Here is a 21,018-nt window from a genome sequence, read left to right as displayed (position 1 = left end):
GAAGTTTTTTTGGGTTTTTTTTTTCCCTGATGGATGAGATTCCTGTCAGAAAATACCAGCCAGAGTTGGGAAAGGAGTTTCACAGAAATATATTGTTGTAATAATACCAGAGAAAATCTCCAAGCATGATCTGAATGCAGGGCTTGATTTCTTTTGCTAAGGGTCAGAGGAGCATAATTTGTGCCTTTCATCTGTGTGGTGTTGAATTCTGCAACAGAAATGCTTGGTATTTAGTATTTGGTATTTTATTTTAACTATTTTTCTGCTGAAAAATAATAAAGATCAAAATAGTGTCCATATTGGTAATAATACAGTGTCTGGTCCAGTCTTAGAAGTTACAAAGTTCTTGGCAGATGAAGGCTGTGAGTTTTTATCTCTGGCAATTTCCGCTCTAGCTATATAACCTATGGCAGAAGGTGAGATTCAGGATGATATAGGTTAAGAAGAATTTGATATGTTAAGTATTGCAAGAGGCTTTGCAGAGAACTTGCTTCAATTCTCATGGTTTTTGATGGGAAGAAAATTAAATTTACTTAGTTTTTAAGTTTACAGTGCACAAGGCTGGAGTCTTAGTATCCTGAGACTTTACTGAATATTTGATATCAAATATTATACATAAATGAGCTACTAATTAAACATAGCACAAGAAATTTTTAGTTATGCAGGGCAGCTTCCTTAACATTGTCAAAAAGTATATTCCTAATTGTGTGTTGTTAAATCCTACCCCGTGTTTTAGGTTGGCTATGGCAAAAGTTTTTACACAAACCTCATTTTTTTCTTCTGAAACTGATGGTCTTTTCCTGAGTTCAAGACATTTTAATGTTTTTTAACTTTATCTTTTAAAAATGATAGCTGAAGATATGCCAGATTTATTCTTCTTCCCCAAATGGGTTGTGATTAAGCCCATCATTTTAGCTTATTTCTGAGTAGCTGCTAATTTTTTTGAGGGCTGTGTGTAATGGACTAATTGTTGCCAGAATTAATTACATCTCTAAGGAAAGTTCATAGATAAATGAAAGCGTTGGAACAGAGAAAGCTGTTCCTTTTTGAAATGTGACCGCTGATAATGTCTGGAAACCTGAAAGCTGATGCACTGTAGTTTTGTTTCTATGCTCATTATATTCCTTGGTGCACATAATCAATATTTTTTTAAAGACTGAAAACTGCAAGAAGGCAATAGATTATTTTAATTATGGATTTATTGATTGTGTTTTCTTTAAGGGTTAAAAGCTGATGCAAAAGATAAAATTATGTGTATTATAGACAAGGTCCCTTCTCTGAACAGTTTGAAGTGGGATAGTTTACTGGCCTCTGCTCAGAGTCATGTTGAGCTAGAACTTGATAGAATAAGGCATTTAAGGGTGTATAAAGATTTAATAGTGCAGACACTGTTGGATGTCTTTTGTTGTCATCAGCAAAGATAAAATATTGTTTCCTTTATTAAGCCCTTGTCCATTGATAGTTGTTATTCAGATTATACCTAAGATATAAAAAAAAATTAAAAACAGAGAAAATACCACAACAGATATTTAGCTGGCAAGTTGTGAAGGTTGTGCAACTCTTCCCCAGACATGGAGGTGCTAGTCTTTGATTTGAACTGAGCAATTTCCTGAGTTCTACTCATGGATTTCTATTCTGCTGGATTTAGTGATCAAATCTTTGTGGACTTTCATGTGAAGATATATTTAAAGTACTTTTTTTCAGTCTTTTCAAAATTTACACAAAATTTCAGATGCAAGGCTTGTTTCACAGCTTTAGAATTAGTTTTCAAGGAAATGTGTGTGTTTCCATGTATACTATAGATTTATTTTAAAAAAATCTTCCCATCAAGAAGAAAATGAGAGAAAGGAAAATAGATCACTTTTTTTTCCATTTTAATTTGATTCAGATGAAAAGCTACATAATGCAAAGTTTTTGTAAATCCGGCCAAAGAGTTGGATTGGCAATTCAGGACTGTGACCAGCAATGCAGTGGCTGATAATGCAAAGTATGCCCTTACAGCTACTGTATAACAGGCCAACTTAAAAATAGTGAGCAGCTGGGCATGAATGCCTTCCTTTCAACCTTAAGCTTCCCATGGAGAAGCCCTGGAGAAACAGAGCTCTTCTTGTAGCAGTGGAGCTGAGTAGTTGGGACAGAGCAGTGCTGGCCAGGGGTTTTAGAGGCCTTGGAGTGGATGGGGAGAGAGCCCAGTGGGATGGTCTCAGGGCTGGGTTACACACACAGCTGCTGGCAGACAGGGCCCCTGGGTGCCTGCCTCAGCTCTCGCAGCAGCTGTGGCCCCTGTGCTTTCAAAGGCTAGAGTAGGGTACAGTCTTCAGGAAGTTTTTAAATGGTTTTGGAAAATATATATATATATATATATGTATGTATATGTATATATATATTTCCCCTTTGAAAGTGAGGTGGGGAGCAGGAGGGGGTAATGTTTTGGGATGCTGTACTAAAAACCTGAGGCTAGCCAGGTGTAATGAAGTTTATGATGTCTGCCTGAAGGTATTTGCAGCCTACAGTGGCAGCTGTGAGGGGCAGATTACGTCTTTCATCTCACCCTCATGCAGATGAGTTCAGTGGGAGAGAGGTCCTGCAGCCCCCACACTTTATTTTCCTCTCAACCTGGCTCTGTCTCTAATCTGAACTTTGCCCTGAGACCTCAATTAGGTCCCTCAGCTGTGGCCCAGGAGAGGAGTTTCTTGCAGCCCTGTTTGCTGAGCACTTTGCCTGGGGCAGCCCCAGTGCAGCCACATCCCTCGGGCTATCTCGTTCATCCTGAGCCCTGGGTTTATGCTGTGCTCTGAGCCAAGGGCATGCATGACAGGCCAGGGGAGTGGCCACAGCACCCAGCCTGACAGAGCTCCAAAAGCGATTGGGCAATGCTCTTGGGCACATGCTGTAACTCTCTGGGATGGCGCTGTGCAGGGCCAGGTGCTGGACTTGGTGGGATCCTTGTGGGTCCTTTCCAACTCAGCACATTCTGTATGTGATTCTTTGCTCTTATGGGAGATGGCACAACAAGGCAATCTTGATGCTACTTTTTCTCTGTAGTGGGGGATGAAGGGATTCCTGCTGCTGCTGTTCCTCCTTCTGTTCCATGCCAGTGGGGGATGATAGGGGTCACAGTATGAAATAGGGCACTGGGGGTGCCTGTCATGGCATGTGTGGACTTTGTATTGATGTGACCCAGATTTGTAGGGTTTGCCTTCTATGCTATTTTGTTTCTTCATAGTGAGCTGAAACAGGGCATTCAGACTATTTTCTCTCCTGACGTCCCTGTGGGTCACATTATTTATGGTCTTTATTAAGAGAGCAAGCCCCAAAACCTCCCTCTCTGCCTCCACAAAATCAAGTTGCATTGGACAGACTTGAAATAGCTATGAGCAAGTATTCCTTATTTTTCTAAGGTTCTGAGGCTCAATTTGCCACTTCTCTGATAATATCCTTAGAAGAAATGCAGCTGAACTCTAGGTCATGTCAGCTTTGTGTTCTTCACTAAGAGATATGATTTTACCTGTTAAAACAGCTGTTTTAACCTGTTAAAACAGCTGTTTTACCTGTTAAAAGATCATTAGTGGTAGTGATGATTGGGAAAGAAATCTTTTGGGAAACCTTCTGGTTGTGGGAGCAGGCATAGCACTTTTTGAATGAGGGAAAAACATCAAGATGGATTTTTTTAGAAGTATATTTACATTTCCAGGAAAACCTCACAATCAGTTGATCTTTGACTTACTCTAGTTCACAGTGTTTTTAAAGCAGAGAAGGGGCTCTGCAACCCCCCTGCCCCTCCTCCCTGTGCCTCTGTGTGTGTATGTGTGTGCATGTGGGTGTTTCTGCAAGTGTTGTGTTAAGAAGCAATTGGCATCTGCTGACTTTCTCCATCTGAAGCTGCTTCTTTTTGGGCATATGAACTGATTCTGTGCACCCTGGCATGTGCCTGGCCCTGACTGACCCTTCATGTGCAGCCCTGCATGCCCAGGGTGCAAAGGCAGGTCCCTGTCAAATGTGGTGCCAAGGCAGAGGAGCTGTGGTGGAGGTTCCCCCTGCACAGGCACTCCCATCTCCATCATGTGTGCAGCCATTCCACATAACCCTAACAGAAGGCTGCCTGTCAGCTGCAGGCCTGAGGTGGGCAGGATCCTTACTTTCTATGATTTCCTTGCATTAAAAACAGGGAGAAAAGGGAATTTCCCCATCTTGCTTGGCTAATGGTGTGGTTGGTAGCTGGCTCAGTTCAAGCAGGGCTGCATCCCATTCCAGGTGCACACCCATGTGTATGCACACACATCTTCGGTGAGCATTTTGTAGGAAGATCCTGTGGGGGAAGGTGTATGGACATTTGTATTTAAGTGGCCTGGTTTATTCCACTGGGTTTTATTTGATTGGTTTGACTCCTCCTCTCTTCCTTCATGTTTTCCCAAATGCTAGGAAGGCCCTGCATTTTCTTTATTCTGTATGTTTGGCAAATGTGTTTCAGATGACTTTGGCAGGCTTTTGAAAACAAGGCTTGAGCTTCTGTGAGTATTCTAAAGTTTTTTCCCCTTTATAGATAAAAGTATTGAAAGATACATACTATTGGTTGTCGCAGACATCTTTTTGTGAAAATCTTTCTTAAGATTTTTCCTGCTGAAGCTGAGAAGTTTCAACAACAAATGTAAGCAATGGTTATCTGCTGCTCTGGAATGCAACAGGTCCATCTGTGATTGGGTCTTCTTGAATGTTTACAATTAATAGCCAACCACTGACCAGATAGCTTAGACTCTCTGTCTGAGACACAGACCTTTGTTATTCATTCTTTTCTATTCTTAGCTTAGCTAGCTTCTGAGGAAACCTGTCCTTCTTTTTCTTTTTAGTACAGTCATAATGTAATATATATATATCATAAAGTAATAAATCAAGCCTTCTGAACATGGAGTCAACATTCTTGTCTCTTCCCTCATCCAAGAACCCCTGTGAACATGGTCACAATTGGTTGCTTGCATAGTATAACTTAGAGAAGGCAATTTACTCTTCAGTATCTCAAGCCATGTATCTTGATTTAATTATTCAGTTATCTCCTCATGAAATACAGTCACATGATTGCATAAAAAAGAGTGAGCATTCTATCTGGCCATTTTCAGTCTTCAATAAAGATGATATTGTTTTGAGTATGTTAAAACCAACAAAATTCTTTTGCAGAGATTTTGATAAAGGGAATGTAATAGGTTGATTTGTGTGTGCATGTTTGGTTGCCCAAAAATGAGGCACCTGGAGCAAGCTGTTAGAATTAAGGGCCAGTTCAAGAAATCCAGGTGTCCTTTGGTTTCAGTGCACAAAGTCTGCTCATTAAAGAACTTATCTCTGTTTTGAAGCCAGTCTTTTTTTTTTTAACTCTTGAGCAACAAAGCATACATTTCAAGTGTTTTTTCCCAGAACTATCTGAAACTTCTGGCTTTCTTTGTTCACTCCAGCTGTCAGCAGATTTCAAGGTGTGTGTCTCTGTGTTTGAAGAAGTTATCATAGATATTGGTGACAGCTGGGCTTTGAAATGCTCTTTGCAGTCAACACAGAGTACATGAGGAGTGAGTCATGGACATTTATGGACCATACTTGGCTTCATATGTAAGTCTTCTAATAATGAGCCTGCCTAATTGAGCTGGGGAAGCTCATGACTTCATCATGTTCCTCAAAAAATGATCTAGTTGCTAAAGTTAAGGATCTGAGATATGATTTTTTATGATGCTACATTCAATTAATCAATCAAATTAGGATTTTCATCTTTTCTGTCACTGCTAGAGGGGTCCAAACTGGTGTGATTTCCACTCCTCAGGGGCTTCAAATGGTATATTTTGTTTTTGCAGTTTTAGTTATTTAAATTAGAAAACATGAGGGTGTGCATTTTGAAGGTAGGACTTTGCAATTATGAAGTTCAGTGATCTTTTCTCCATTACCAGTTTAATTCACTGTACATTCCTGAGCAAGGTAACTGAATGCAGCAAATTATGATTAATCACATGGAATTAGAGAAGTTCGTAACTTGTGTTTGCAAATACTGTGTCTGCTCCAGGTGTAAATTAACCACCAGAAGTCTGCAAAGAGAAAGCTCTCTGAGCTCTGTGCAGTTATTCTGGACTTGTTTCCATCACATGTGGAAGAAATACTATTAAAAAAAGCGAAGGTGCACTCTTGGATATAACAAAAGTTTATGACTGACAAAATGTCCTTTCTTTTATCCTTCTCAGGATTTTCAGAATGTTTTTCAAAAACAGCTTTTGACTTTTTGAGCATTGGAAGAATCTCTAATGCCATTCACAGGCCTGAATGCCTGGATTCCACAAATTTGCCAGGCCTGTGTCTTCAGTTCCTGCTGCATGGTTCAATGTTACCGACATGTACTGTAAAACTCCATGACTTCAGACTGCAATGCCTGCTTATGTTGATTTTCTTTTAAGGTTGTACAAATGCACACAATATGATTAAGAAAACTGTATAATGTGTAATAATTCTGCATAAAAATGAATAATAAATGTAGGAATAAGAAATAAATGGAAGGAGAATGTATTTTCATGAGTGAAAATATTTGCAAGAGTGATCTACAAATGGAGGGTTTTGTACCTAATTTTAGCTACCATGTTGAGTCTTTTCTTACTGTTTACTCAGGAGGGTTTAAGTCTTGGTGTTACCTCTTGGCTGTTGGAATCTCCGTCGTGCTGTAGCCCATGTTTCCAAGATGGCAGCAGTGTCTGTGTGTGGGGAGTAGCAGAGGGCACAATGTGAAGGTGTGCTGGGAGTGTTGCAGGGACATCTGCCCCTGCTGCTGCCCAGCACCTTTGTTGTGTGTTTAGACCTGGTCTGGGAAAATAAGCAGATGAACACTGGAAGCTAGTGAATGCAGAGAACAGGAAGATAAGTGTCTGAGAGTGGATTTGTCTTCTGCTAGTACAATTCATCTTCCTTTTCGCAGCATGAATGTTCAATAAATTTTATTTCTCAAGGCTTTGTTTTAAGAGCACATTCCAGGTTGTGTTCCTGTTTAAAAAAAAATTTTAGTGAGGAATGATCCTGAATGAAATTTTGAACTTTGTCCAGTGACAAAAAGAGAGAGAGAGAGAGCTTGTAGTGCCTAAATGGGATTTATTGTTACTGAACAGGAAAAGCCCTGAAATATAAGACTATGTAGTTGTGTAAAAGCATTGTGTTTTCTGTCATCTTATACTCATTTGACCTTGAATTACAGCAATTTCTTTGACTTGAGTACTTGTAAGACATAATATAGTATGAACAAATTGTTTTAAGGCACCTGTTATTATAATTTAATTTTTTATCAGTGCATAACATAAAGTTACTAAGTGCTTTTGTCCTGTTTTTCTTCATTTCAGGCTTGGGTCACAGAGAAATGTGAGAATTTACACTTCTGAAATAGGTGTGAATGGGATTGAAGGAATTCCATGGAGGATTCTGTCTTCTCTTCTTCTTGCTCCAGGAAAGATGAGTGAGTGTATTATGAAATAATTTATAATTAACTCGGTCCTTACCTCAGAAGGTTTTTAGTCAAAACAGGAAGATACAATTCAGATGGCTGTATGTAAGAATGGAAGAAATTTCAGGTACTAATTACAAACATCAGCCTTCAGAATCTGCTGTTCCTGTTTAGTAATATGAGATTTTCCATTAAAACTACAGTGTGAGCTTTCTGTAGTAAATCTCACCCCTTCCTACCCCCACCAACTCTCTGATTTAAATGTTCTGTATTTGAAAGCTTTTAGCCCAATGTCAAAGGAAGCTGAACTGACAAAATTAATTTTACCTTTCTTGAACTGATTCTGAGTGGGGCTGTTACTGGAGAAGAGTGCAAGGTTGAGCTTTATTAGGCCCCTGCATGTATTTGTTAGTGAAACAGACAAGTGAGAAACAGCAGCAGAAATGTCCATGTCACATCTGGGCTGCTCCTGAAGCCTGTTGGAGTGCAGCTGATATGTTTGTTCCAGTGGCTGCAAATCCAGCTTGTGGGTCTTCCTGCCTCCCTCCCTTGCTATATCTCTGCCCACAGTGGGAAGGAAAGAAACTCTAAGGCCAAACCTGTGGGAGGATAAACGGGACTTCACTTTGGGTTGTCTTTCTCTGCCTCTGCCTGTAGATATGTAGGGCCATTATTAGAAAAGAGCACATGACTTTTCTGTGGAATTTTCTGTGGAATCTTGACATTCTAATTGCTTTCAACTTCGTGCGTACCTCACATATGTCACCTTCAGATGCTGAGCAATGAACAAGATCTGTGCTCCTTAGTACAACCTGTTCAAAGTGAAAAGACACAAGTCCTGTTAGAAAAGCACATGATGTTTAAGCCCTGGCTTTTGGCAGAGGTTTCTTCCTTCTGCATCAATACACACAAGATCATGCAGGTGGTCCTCTGGATGTACCAGTGCTGAGCAGTGCATAACAGGACGAGTTTTCAATTGCAGGTGTTGCTGTCCAGACAGCTCTTTCACCAAATTGTTGTACAAGAAATATTTAAGAGCCAGTAAAAATGAACCCTAAAACTGGCAGAGTGACAGCAGAATTTTTCTATTAGTTTAAACATTTTTGTCATTCTTGAATCTAGCTTAGATTCATTATGTATAAATTGTGTACAGGGCTGAAAATGGAGGGTGCACCATCCAAAGCAGCTTTGGGTGACCTTCTGAGACTTTTACACTTGTACATAGGAACAGGTAACACCTAAAGCAATAAGTGTGTCTGGACAGCACTCTCAGATTCAGAGGACCAGAACCAAGAGGATGCCATGCTGCCTATAGCCCTAAAGCCAAAGGACATGCCTTGGGTGGTGTCAGAAGAAAAGGCAATGATATTTTTGGGTTGAAGGTGTCAGGGACAATGCCTGAGGCTTTTCCTGAAGGGGAAATAGGCAGCAGGTGCACATATATGCTGGAGAGGAGCAGGTTGCAACAAGGTTCAGGAGTATCCCAGCACTTGGAGGGGGTAAATGGGTAGGCAGCAGAGCAAAGAGGGTGTCAGTGTGTATCAAAAGCATCTGGAGCTCAGTGGGTGAAGGAGGAAAACAAATGGGAATAGTAACGTGTGGCTTCTCCAGAACAGAGAGTAGGATGAAAGGATGCAGTGGAAAGTGAAGTGGGTGGGAATTTTTCTGTTCAACCATCTACACCAAACACTTTTTTTTCCCTCCAGAGATGTTTCTTGGTGGGCTGTGTTTGAAACCAAGTATTAAGGAGTCTCCCCTGCAGCTGATGAGAGAGAGAGAGGTGAGAGAAATTCAGGGAATGAGAAATCAGGACTTTTTGAATCAAGGAAAAGAGCAAAGCGGTGAGAACTGTGCAGGCAATAATGAGAAAACAAGTGTTTTGAGGGGAAGTTTTGGAAAGTAATGGGAGAGCAGGGATCTTCATCAGGAAATAGGAGTACACAGTAGTAAAACACAGTAGTAAAATTTGATTTCCAGCTGTCTTGGGTTTTTTTACCAGCATGATGTAAATGGTAGCTCTTACTGGAGGGAAGGAAAAATCATTTTTCTCATCAAGGAAGTGGAGAAATCTCACTATGTTTGCTTGCTTGCACAAAGAATGCTTTAATGTAAGTGTGGAAAAGCAATAGAAACATTTTGGTAGTACTTCTTGTATTTTCTGTTTTTTGAAGAGGTGTATGCATATGGTAACACAACCTGGAGTAACCATCAGCCTACAAACCCACCCTTGTGTGTCTTGAGATTTTTTCTGAAAAGATGTTATTTTTTTTCCCCTACCTTTCAAATACTGATTGCTTACAAAAAGAAATGTTTTAAAACTTTATTTTGAAGTTTGTCCTAATGAAGTCTAGCTATATTCTGGCCTGAATATTCACTGCTTGATGGTAAGATTAAAATGGCCATGAATGTTTTAAAGATTTGGGCTTTGCATAAGTACCTTTTGTTCTGTGCTGGGTAGGCTGGCTGTCTCTCGGCAAAATGTGACTCCTGCCTGAAACCAGAGCAGTTTGGAAGCTGACATAATAGCTCATAAATTGGCATAGTCTTTCAAAAAGGTGATCAGCTTAGCAAGGTATGGGCTGGTCTGTGCTTGTGATTGCATTAACCTCTACCTTGTGTCTGCTTTTTCTTCGGTTACAGTTGTACTTGCAAGGTGTTTGTGGTATATTTGCTTTATCAGGAGGAGACTGTGTCCACATGCCAGAAAAGTACCTCATCTTTCCTCATTCATTCCCTATGTGATGTCATATGGAGCTGGGAGTCTTCTGTTTTAGCAGTCACTAAAATATGTTGATAATGTTTGCTTCCAACAGGACACTCTTCTCCAGGACATCCTGTTATCTTCCTCTTTCAGCCTGTTTCTGGGTCAGTCTGAGGGCTTTGGGAGCTTGTCCTGGTTCCCCAGGCCTCTGGAGTGGTAAAAGTGAGGTGGTGCTGACTGAGCTGTAGCACAGGCAGGCCTGGAATGCCCAGTGCTGTGAAAAGGGAAGGGAAGAGCAGGTCCAGCTGCAGCAATCCTGACTTTTCTGGGAGCATCACACCTATCCCATATGTCTATCCCATGGCTGTTCCCACTGTTTGGCAGGGCTGGGGCTTGCAAGACTAACACCAAAGCAATGTGGCTGTGTGTTTGCAGTTTTCCACTGCTGGGATCAAGTATTGGAAACTTCCATTGATGCCTGGGACCTTCTTACCCCTAAATGTGCTCACTAAGGAGCTTGTCCTCCAAATGAATTGCCTGGCCATGTTACTCTTTGTCTGTTTCTAACCCTGTCTATTCATCAATTTTATTTTATTTTTTCAAAACAACTCAAGATGTAGGTAAAGCAAGCATTTTATTGTATCTGTAAAGATGCTGACCTAGCATCAAATGGAAGAGTATGATGAAGCGATAAATGTTTCAAGCCCCTGGCCTTTTATCTCTGATTTTCTTTTTTAAAAATGTTTCTCAAACTTAAGTGATTGAAAAGTTTTCCAGATCTGATAACTGCAAAGATTTCAAGTGAAACTTTTGGCTTCTATCCCAGTATGAGATCATACAAAGTGATATTAGCTGAATTTGTACCAGAGTTTGGAAAGAAAATGAAAACACGTTACTGTTAGTGTCTCTCAGCTATTTTTCAGCTATGCTGGACAAATGTTTTCTGATTGGTTAAGTTCTGAGAACCATTTGAAATGTTTTCAAATATATGTGTGTATATATATATGCATACTTTTCTTTCTAAAGTATTTAATTTATACTCTTTGGGTTTTTCATCCTTGCTAGCAGAACTCCTTGGATTTCATTTTACATAGAAGTTTTTAAATCTAGTATTGCAGAGAAAACTCACTACAAGAGAGAGGATATACTGAGTTCCTGCTGCTATTCCAAAATGACCTTAAAACAAAATCTCTAACCTGTCTTTTTGTCTGTGTTCTGTGACAGGAGACTTTGAAAACAGTTGTCCTTGCAGGGGTGTGTGTACCTAATAAGGGTAAATGTGTGTCAACTACATGTGTTTTGTGGGTCTCCTAGTACACAGAAATAAGATAAATAATGCCTTAAGTTAGGCATTTAGATTACTGAACAGGGCTGAACTTCAAGGGCTGAACTTGCAAACCCAAGCAATCGGACGCCAGAAAATTCTACATTTAAAGCTATTAATCCATCCCCTTGGTAAATATTCATTTTGATTGCCTTTAATTAGAGGATTTCGTGCTTCCCCCCTCCCCCCCCACCCCCCAAGGCCTGTGTATTGTTCAGCACACAGCATGGCTAATGCTTAATGAGTGGGTAGGTTGTTGATGTTTTGTTTCTCACCATTTCTTGTATGGCTTTATTTACTGCATGGTTGGCAGATGGTGCACTGAATACAGAACTACTCATTTCCTCATGGAGATTTTCATGGCATTAACACCATAAAGAGTTACTTTACTGCGTGTTTTTCAGGGAATCTTAATCAGGAGTGCAAAATAAGACATACACATATATTTAACCAAACTCTGAGCCTCGACAGTTAATTTTCTGGAAGGAGATGATTGCAGCACAGTTGCCTTGGTGTAAGATCTATCAGGCTGTGTTGATTCCTTCTCCCACTCTTCTTTTTTGTAGCAGAAAGCAAGAGTGGGTCAAAGCTCCCACAGGGGCACGAGGTATCTCCATAACTTGAGTAGTTTGGTGGAAATGTTGTAAACAGCTATAAGTTCCCTCCTTCTCTCCAATGTTTGCTTCTCGCCATTGTTAATTGTACAAGAGAACACAGAATTTCACATGTCAGAAATCTCTTCTGTAATCCAAGGAGTGGATATTTTGTCCAGCAAACTGGCTCAGCAACCTGCTTCCAGCATTCAGTGCACGTTTGAGACCTGATGGATATGAACAAAGCTTCAAAACCTACTGTAAGCTACAGGAAGAGAACACCCTTCATCTGGTTTCTGTCTTGGAGGCTGTAAGCTCTTCAGGCTGGAGCCTGTGCCTTCCCATATGTCGATAGAGTATTTCAAGCACTATAGTAGTATAAACAGCAGTGGATGAGGTCATCATATATCAAACAACATAATTAAATCAGTGCTTTATTCACTGTCTGTGTCTCATTATGGCTGCCTCCTAGGTCACTGCAGCCTTGGAGATCGTGTAAGAACTAGAATGTTGCAACAGCCCTTGCGGAAACATTTGCTTTGAAGTTGGTGCTATTCACTTAGAGACCAATCTTCATAAAAATGTACTTTTGTAAAATGTGGTGCTATTTTGAAAAAGCCATGTAAAAGGGAAACACTTACTATTGATTTTTTTTCATAAATTGTCATGCACAAATGTCAGCTGCTGATCATATGATTGTGATGGGATTTCTTGATTGATTAGAAGTCTGAAAGCAATCAAGTAGATGATGTATTAGGAAAAAAAACAGATTTCTCGGAGGGGAACATAAGCTTAAAGTGCCTGCAAAGTAACCAGATTTCAGTCATTGGCATGAAACTGGCATTTTTTAAAGTTAAGTGATGCTTTGTTTTGGCCGCTACTTTAAAGTGCATTCCCTGTAAAACAATATAGGAAAATATTTTAAGATGCTCCTTCCCCCTTTCACAGTTCTGGTACCCACACTTTAAATTTTCTGTTATATCAACACCTCTAAGTGTTTTATATAGATCCTTATGTGTGTTTTACAAGGAAGTAGGCTACCAATTTTGTCTGAGCAATAAGGTACTTTGAAGTCTGAAGTCATAATAAGATATGCATGTAAGCCTTGTGCCTCACCATGTATGATGCCATGGGCATGTGTTATTGCTTACCTATGCCTTAATTACTGTACACATGTAGCTACAGGAATAGATCCATATGGTTTTCCTACTGTAAACTTTCAGGTGACTTGCTAATCTAGGCCAGTATTCAGAAACAAGGGCTGGTCTGAGATCTTAGAAATTACAAAGCCGGCATACAAATTTCAGCATTAAGGCTCTCCCAGATCCACTTGAAATCAGGTTACATTCATATTCTGTCCTGTTTTTTGAATAGCAGCCCAACAGCATGCAAAGTTGTTATGTTGTTGCTTGACCTGCTCTATCCCAGTCTTGCTGCCAAGTAAAAAAGAGAAAAAGGTATTCAGGACTTATGTTATCTTGGCTTTGCCATAAGTGAAAGAGATTTTTTTCCTTCTTTTTTTTTTAAATCTGGGGGTTTCCTGAATTAATTAATATTATCTGATGAAATTACTGAAATAATGTATGTTCTTCCTCCCTGAAGTTTTTCTATTTGTCTCTGGTGCTTTTCCCCTCTACCAGTAATGACAGCTCAGAACCATGAGTCGGTACCATGCATTAGGGTATAATCTTTGCTAATCTTGAGCCTGAAAGTAGGAAAGTGAAGAGAGATCAAAGGCATCTCTCTAATGTTCTGCAGTACAGGTGGGGTCCAGAAATCAAGTATAAAAGCAAAGTTGTGCTGCTCAACCAAATACCCTCATTGAGAGTGGAGGACATCTGCCAGCTGGGCTGCCTCTAGGGCTTGTTTACCCTCCAAAGCACTTCCAAAAACCTGCTGCTGCAAAGATGGGAGGTGGGGATGATGATGAGGAGGGTCTTGCAGGATCCTGCTGGAGGTTGCAGTTAGTAGTTCCAGCTCGGTAGCTGCCCTGCTGGGAAGACTAGCCTGGCAGGGTAGGAAAGCTGAGGGAGGGGCAGAGAAGGCTACTTACCCCCAGGCAGAGCTGGAAATCCCCTGGCTCCTGCTCAGCTGGTGAAACAACAGCAAGGAGAGAAGTCTGTCATCCTGCCTGAAGATGGGTGCCTTCATGTGGTTCTGGGGTGCTAGGGAGAAGTCAGATTTAAGTCTGCTTTTAATAAGAGCCCTGCTGTTCCTAACCTTTTCTTTTTTCCAGTAACATCCTCCAAGCAGGAGTTAAAAGAAGATCAGTGGCAGACAACAGAAATATGGGCTGCTCAGTACTTAAATTTTCTAGTCTTCAAAATATAACTTCAATTTTATTATGTTGTCTTAGTGGCTTGATTGTTGACTGGTTAGGCACTTGATAAACCTCCTAATAAAAAGAATAGGTGCTTCTCTTGGTTTTGCACTGTTTTATTTTGCTTTGTTCGTGTTTTGCTATTCTTCTGTGATTTTTTTTTTAAATAGCCAGAGTAAAACAGAAGTGGTAAACTTTAATTTAGAGGTGTTAGCAAGAGGTGGCTCACCTGATAAGGGTCATTCAGGCTTCACTGGTTCTTTGTTATAATCCACTACCCACTATCATCTCAGTGCAGATGATAGCTTAATACTTGCAAATTACCTAAATATAATGAATGTCAAGCCAAAAAAAACTCTCTAAAAGCACACACCTATGAGAAGACGAGGACAACACAAGGCAAGCCTGTTAGGGCAAGTGTGAACAAGTGTTGAATGTAAAGAAAAAGTGTGGGTTTTGTTGTTTTTTTGGTTTTTTTTTTTTTATTCCTTTGCTACAGGGGCACAATTCTCATTTCTATTTGCAGTCATCTAGGCAAGCTGAGGTGTGTTGAGTGCAGAGCCTAATTGCTTGTGTACTGCATGCTGTGCCTCCATAGCTTTCAACTGGGAGCCAGCTTGGAGCATAGGCTGAGCAAGCTCAGGTCTGTCCATACCTGCCTGCATACAGAGCTCCTCAGAAGAAAGCAGAGACACCCATTTTCTCTTTATTACTGCATTACACCAGAGGCAAGTTCTCTAATTAAAACTTGCAGTTAGCGGGGTATGCTATAACTGCTGTAAATTTTGGTCATGTCAAGACTTCCTGGTGGTGGGAGGAGAGGCCCAGAGAAGGCAGTGAGTGCAAACAAGGGCTCTTGTGTAGATGGCTACAGCAGCCCAGCCCCTGTGTCCCATTCATGCTATTAAGGCACCACCTATGGTGCTTTATACCAGGAAAATTGCTAAATGGCTGAAAAGAAAATGTCAGTAATGCTGGATACTGGAGGAATTAAGTTCTGCCTTGTCCTGAAAGAGGTTCTAGTCATATCCTCCTATCCACTAGGCTCCCATGGGAAAAGGAGCTTGAGAAGGCTCAAAACCTTTCTGCTCAGAAAGGCTCAACCTTTCTGCTGCCTTTGCCCTGGTGCATTTGCTTTCGTTCATCTGACACAGTAGGGAAAACCTGTGAACTAGGATAACAAGGATGGCAACACATTAAGAAATATGCATTTTAATAACGGGATTAGAGAATAGATTTGCATATCTTACAAGTAGAGAAATAGAAACTTGGAGGGTGAAGAGTTTTCTGAATGGGTTCTGATTTTTACTTTCTCAGTCGCTGTATTCATTTGCTTTGGCTATCATGATGACTCTTGAAATGCTATCCCAGGTTACTTCCCAGGTCTTCTTGCTTTTAGGAGCTGGATGGCTGAAAATACAATCCCACACTGTGCTGTTTCCACCCCTGCCTTTAGACCAAGGAAGAATGTCTAGTTACTTTACTTTCTGGGATGGGAGAACTTGAGCATATGAGGTCAAAAGAGGTGTTGGCGGGCGTGTAATTACCTTTTCCTTCTGGGAGGATGCTTTTCTCTTGGGCAGACTGGGCAGAAAGCTGTGGGTCTGGGCATTGAGAATAGTTTAGCAGTCTGTGTTTGGGAGGGAGGAGCAGAATGGGATAGTATTCATGTGAAGCCCCTGCTTCCTGTCGCTCTGTATTTGACCTGACATAAGCAGCTGACATAACATCACCATGGGCGTTGCCAGCGTTTTCTTTTAATATTAGATTTGGGAAAAAAAGTTAATAACTGTTTTCTTCTTAAAAGGAAGGAGAAAACCCCAAAGGATCTTGGCTGGCTCTACATGCCCTATAGGTATGTCTGGCTGTTTTTGATGAACAAGGTGCTGTCCTCCTATTTACCTCTCTCAAAGGAAGTGTCTGTTGACATAGTCTGCATTTCAATCATCTTTATTATACAGCTCTCTGGGAAGCCTCTGGGGCAAGTCAAGCCAGCCCTGAAAGAAGCTTTTGGTCACAAAGAGAGAAGAGTCAGAACAGACACCCACAGTTTGTATTTCTTTATTTGCAGAGATCTCTGCCCTGATAACCTCAGACCCCAGAGCAGCTGAAGTTGGCTGAGTTTGGAGTGGTTCAGAGGCACATTGGGCGGGTCTCCAAGTAGCTGCTGTATCCACCCCGTGCACTGCAGCCAGGATGGAGCTGGGTGTGCCAGATGGCTTTGATGTCCAGCCTAGTGGAGGCTGGGGTTTCCCTGCTGAGGGAGATATAGGTGGGTGCTTCCAGGTTCAGAGGCATCTTTCCCACCCCTCACATCCCTCAGGTTTTCTGTGCATGCTGTCACCATGCTTGGTGCTCTTAGTGTGGCTCAAATGTTCACAAGGCTTCACATGCCATTACCTGTGACAGGATTATTCAGAGTGGCATCCAAAGCCTTGCATGTTGTGGGTTTGTGTTGGTGTCCAGAATTCAGTAGAGAACTGCTGTTGGTTGTGCTATCAAAGCTGTTTTTAATGTTAGCATGAGGAGAGAACTTCATTTCAGATTGAAATTTATGCATCAGAACTGTACCTTTGTGGGTAAGTGAATGTGGATGATTTGCATGATGTTTTGGAAGTGTGCTGTATTATTCCACGCTTGTGTCTTTGGAATAGGTGAAGTTAGCTTTGGCTTGCACTGATGTGATATTTTCCTCTAGTGCTCAAGGATGAGCTCTAGATAGATGCTTGTGAAAATGATGCTACACAAAAAGCATCCATCTTCTTGGCAAAAGGTGAGGCCCTGACTGGCCTCAATGTGCCCTCAAGGCCTCTTTCTCCAAATCTGTGCAGCTGCTGACACCTCTGAGGGGCTAAACCCATCCATCTTTTGGAAGAAGAATGGCTTTCTATTGTACTAATAGAGAGTGAGTTATAAACCTTCCTCTCTCAAGTTTTCTGCTGTCTGGACGTGGAAATTTATTTTATCTTCAATAGTTCCTACCTTAAGCCAGCTGCAATCTCTATCAAAAACTGTTACCTAGAAAAGCTACAGATGGTTAAGAAATAGTGTCTAAGTGACCCAGTTGCCAAGTGTAAGGTGTTACTTGTGGTGCATGGGGAGCTGCCTAACAGCTGAATGTTCAAATATCAATTAAAATAATTTGCAGCATCATGCACTAATGATGAAAGCAGCTTGTGTCTTCATTGTAGCCGAAGATTTCAAGGGCCAAATTCACTGGAAATACAAACAGTGGTGCAAATTATATGTTAGAGCACAATTGTTTCTCTGCAGGCTATAAATAATTCCTATTTTAAGACACTGGGGGTTATTTGTCTCCTGTGGGAGAGACTGTATTCTGTGGTGTAGCTGACCAGAAAATGGTTGTTAGTGATAAAGTGGTGTAATTTGCATTGATTTATTATTCATTGGCTGTGCAGATCAAGTGCAGCTTACTCAGCAAGAGGGATTGATACCAAATTCTTTTGTCGCTTAAACAAATATCCCTGCTGAGTATAAGTGAGAGATGAGATTTTTACAGAAGAGTGGTGTTATCAGACACCTTCTAGCTTGTAACTCTCTAAAATCTAAATCAAACTTACTGTGAATTTGACTCCAAACTTACTTTTGGGCTACCTGGGTAAAGAGGGTTTGATAACTATTGGAAGTAGATGCATATAAAAAAATAAAAAGGTAATTCCTTGACTTTGCCTAAATTTCCCACACCATTTAACATGCACATCCGGCTTTGGAAGTTCTAGTGATTGTGTCTGGCAACCTGCACCCATAAGAATAGGCCTTTATTGGCTGCTGTTTTTAGTGTGGGCAAAATTATGTTAAGGATAGGACATGATCATTCTTATAAGGATTTTGTCTGAAAATGTTAGCTTCAGAGCTTCCAGGTATTTTGAGACGTTCTATGATTGATGTGAGAATGATATTATCAATGCCTACTTTGATGTTCCTCTGAAAACGGTACCCCTTGGAAGAAAAGTGCTTAAAAGACTGTTTGTTGGATTTCTTCTTTTCTTGCTCCTCACCTTTTATATCAGTTTTTTATTTGTCTTGGTTGTGGGAGAAAACCTGGAAATATGAATAAAATGCTTCCTTTAAAAGAAAAAGGAATATATTTCTTAAGTCTTATTTTTAAATTATTCCTGGGGGAAGGGAGGGTGTTTTATGTTCACATTCATTATCTTCAGGTGTGCATGGCCACTGCTGCAGGTGTTGAACCATCCCATTCTTCCCTGGATTATTATCAGCAATGATTTCACAGATTGTTCTGCAATTCCACTGTGATTTTGGCTGAAAAAAGGAGTAAAATTAGTTACAACATGGGAGGTAAAGCAATGCTGGAGGAAATTCTTAGAGGCTTTCTGGTGATCAGTTTTTCTTTGTACATTGAGATTAGTCTCTCTCCACAAGTCCTCATCTACAATCAGCCTTTGAATAAACAGTCCCTGTCCTGCCATGGGCCATTGCTCTTTGCAGCCTGGAATGAACTTGTGGGGAGAGTGCTGTAACTATAAATTACTCTTTTTGGGCCAATTGTTCTAGGGAAATCTGAACAAAATAAAAATCTTGGAACTTAAATGTTCTCCTAAAAGAATCATGTCCTATCCATGTAAAACTGAACTATTTTGCAGCATATTCCTTCACATTTTTGCTAAAGGTTAACAAAATTGTTTAGACAGCTCTAGTTTGGTGCACATCAATCTACTTTACAACCAGCTGATTAATGTCTGACTGATTTCTGCAGCAAATTTCTCTAATCACTTCTTATTTACAAACTGGGGTGGTTTTGTTTAAAGCAGCTATGCTGTGAGTGTTCATCCATCTTAAAAGTTCATTCCTTGACTGAAGTGAGTTTAGGAAACACAAGTCTAATGAACCTCTGTGACAAATGGTGCCCATAAAAGAAGAAGTCATATGCAACATCTCTGGTAGTGTTAATCCCTCCTGTCATCTCCTACAGACATAGTAAAATAAAATAAATTCTTGAAGTAAAGAGAAAGGAAATCATAGCGAGTGTAGGCAAATGAGAGAAACAGTTACTCTGGACCCTGCAAGGAGCTGCACAGGAAGGCAGGAAACTGGATTTTCATTATCCAGGCTATTGGCTGACAGCTGGTGATGTGAAATAATCTACAGCTTTTTTTGAGAACTTATTTAAATCTCATGGATTTACTCTGCTGGGAATTACAGAGGCTTCATCTTTAGAAATAAGTTAAATTATTCACTCTTTCTTCCAGTAGAGTTAGGCACTGGGCCGATGTCTTTTTTGTGATACATTGTGCTTCACTACAGGCTACAAGTGCTGAATCCCTCTGCATGTTTATTCTGTTGGTAAATATCACTCTAACTGGTATTATACAAACTTTTTCCAATGGTAAACATAAGAAATATTCAGCAGCTCTCTGTCCCTATGGGGAACTCAGTTGGACAGACCCCACAGGTATTGGGATGCAGTGTAAGCAAAATTATTCACTTTATATTGACAAGCCAGTGTAGCTCTGTGGAATTATAGCATGGCAGAAACAAGTCTCAAAGGTTTTGAAAGGTCAGATGTGTTCTACAGAATGTCAGCATAAGTTGTGGCATGCTGCTGATTTGGAAACAAAAATCATGTAAGTGGATATGTGAATATTTAATTAATTATTTAAGGACTACTGAGAATCCCTTAGTCACCTTCAGCAGACACTATGCCTTTTACTTTTAAAACAGGTATATTTTCCCTACACTTTTATGACTTGTTTCCTTCTATCACTGTGTACCTCTGTGAGGATATTCTACACATGGCTTTCAGTGTAGGAATAATTCTGCAGGTTTCCCTTTACTCTCTGTACCTCCTGTTCTGATGACTCAGATGTGTTTGTGATATTTCCTAGTGATGATTTCACCAATTCTTTTAGGCTTAGGTTACACATCAAAATTCTGACCAATGTCATCTTCAGTTTGACTTTTTTTTTTGGTGTCTTTCGCAAAAAAAGTTATCTGGTGTTTTTGGATACTTGAGGACTTAAGAAGAAACTGCTAAAGCTCTTGCCCCATCTCGCTTCCCCTTATGATTCTCTCTCTGCCTTGTTCCTTTTGCTGCTTTTGGCATGTGCTCTTTCATCCTGTTGTTGTCCCTTTAGACTGCTTCTACAGAAAGACTTCCAGACATATTGCCTTAATTAATTTTTTTCTAGATTTCCCTATACTTTGCACTGCTTTAAACAAAAATGAACTTTACTTTAGAAGCACCTAACATTCTATCCTGATTTTATCTGTAATTTGTACAATCTTTGGAGACTGACTCTTGCACTCCATCAGCCCATGGTACCTTCTTCCCTCAGATTTTTGCTACAATTTAAAGTGGAACTTCAGTGGTTTTGCTCTTTCTTAGGAAAACCTCATCAAGATACGCAGATCCCTTCCCATTTACACTTTTGCCATGATTTCTGCAGAAAATCAGGATTCTAGTGATCAGAATTCTCTCAGGTCCTAGAGAAGGCAGATTGGCAGATGAGAGAAAAGCTCAGACTGTGTTTCTTCTGGGTTACATTCAAGAAATGAGAATATTTTTTAAGGGATAGTCTGTGTCACTGTGTGGAGTGGCAGTAATTTTTCTGAGGCTATTACAACAGTTGAATATGTCAAGAAAGG

At 40.4% G+C, this 21,018-nt stretch overlaps 1 long non-coding RNA gene across 1 annotated transcript in view; it reads left to right on the top strand.

Moving 5' to 3' along the window:
- The window catches only part of LOC143695775 (uncharacterized), a 179,120-nt gene that overhangs the window by 125,088 nt on the left and 33,014 nt on the right, over positions 1 to 21,018 (top strand). The window contains exon 3 of the long non-coding RNA XR_013185312.1: positions 7,353 to 7,465. This is a non-coding gene — a long non-coding RNA (uncharacterized LOC143695775). The remainder of the gene's footprint in view (positions 1 to 7,352; positions 7,466 to 21,018) is intronic.

Source organism: Agelaius phoeniceus, chromosome 1 (assembly GCF_051311805.1).
Source record: "Agelaius phoeniceus isolate bAgePho1 chromosome 1, bAgePho1.hap1, whole genome shotgun sequence".
Classification (NCBI taxonomy): domain Eukaryota; kingdom Metazoa; phylum Chordata; class Aves; order Passeriformes; family Icteridae; genus Agelaius; species Agelaius phoeniceus.
Note: the sequence above shows the minus strand (reverse complement) of the source record. Positions and strands in the feature narration are given on the sequence as shown.